We start from the raw sequence: 1,092 nt of genomic DNA, 5'->3' as shown, positions 1-1,092 counted from the left end.
CAGCAGAGCGCTTGCTTAGCATGCAAAAGGTCTTTCCAAAAAGACTGGAATAAGTTTTTCATCATTTAAAAAAAAAAAAAAAAGGCCTGACTTCTGCTTGTGGACGTTGTACATCGTGGTGCGGAGCCTAGTGCGCACCACGATGTACAACGTCCACAAGCAGTTGTCCCTGCATACATTAAACAAAAGAGCTGGACACAACTGTCAGTAAAACACTGTTAGAGCTGACAGATAGGCAGCTAGCAGCTTCTGCTAGGAACTCTAGTTCCCCAGGGAGACTCAAAGTCTCCCTAGAAGGTTCTCTCTTCCTCCCTCAAGACCTCAGCTCAAAATGATTAAAATAAACCTCCAGATCAGACCCATGCTTTGACATGTGCAGATCACAATTGAAATGAATCTCCTACCTTGAACAAATTTAAATTTGAAAGGCATTTAGTTAGCAAGACAGCTGAAATCTCAACTGTGTGACTCTTAACAATGTCCAAGTATTTCTTCCATTGCACAAATAGAGGTCTTTTGAGGAACCATTACATAATAATTCCGCATAATATTCCTCTTTCTGATTTTAAAAGTTACATGTGATTATTTTAGAAAATTTATGAATACTTGAAAATTCTAAGTAAGAAAATGAAAGTTAGTCACAATCCTAAAAATCATCCTAGCAATTTTTTGCTTGTCCTTTCTCTGAGTTTGTAAAGACTGTACACATATGAATATTACTTTTTTAACCTAGAATCAAACTACATTTCCAAGACATTTTTATTCTATCTCTGTCATTCAACATTAAAACTTAGGTTACATGTCTCTATATCATTAAGTTTCTCCAAAGCAACACATCAACACGTGTCTAACATATTACTATATGTTATTTAGCATTTTATTGTAATTGGAATATAACCATTATTGGATTCTTATATATTAGTTTTTTTTCTACCTGCGTCTGCCTCCCAAGTGCTAAAATTAAAGGCACGAGCCAGCATCATCCAGCCCATTTTAGAACTTTCTTTTTTTTTTTTTTTTTTTAAAATTTTTTTTTTAGATATAAGTACACAATACTTGTCTTCAGACACTCCAGAAGAGGGAGTCAGATCT

General features: G+C 35.0%; 1 protein-coding gene across 2 annotated transcripts in view; it reads right to left on the bottom strand.

Annotated features, from left to right (window-relative positions):
* Htt (huntingtin) overlaps positions 1-1,092 on the bottom strand; it is a 147,431-nt gene that overhangs the window by 82,665 nt on the left and 63,674 nt on the right. The gene's annotated exons all lie outside the window — the stretch shown is intronic.

This window comes from Mus caroli, chromosome 5 (genome assembly GCF_900094665.2).
Source record: "Mus caroli chromosome 5, CAROLI_EIJ_v1.1, whole genome shotgun sequence".
Lineage (NCBI taxonomy): Eukaryota > Metazoa > Chordata > Mammalia > Rodentia > Muridae > Mus > Mus caroli.
Note: the sequence above shows the minus strand (reverse complement) of the source record. Positions and strands in the feature narration are given on the sequence as shown.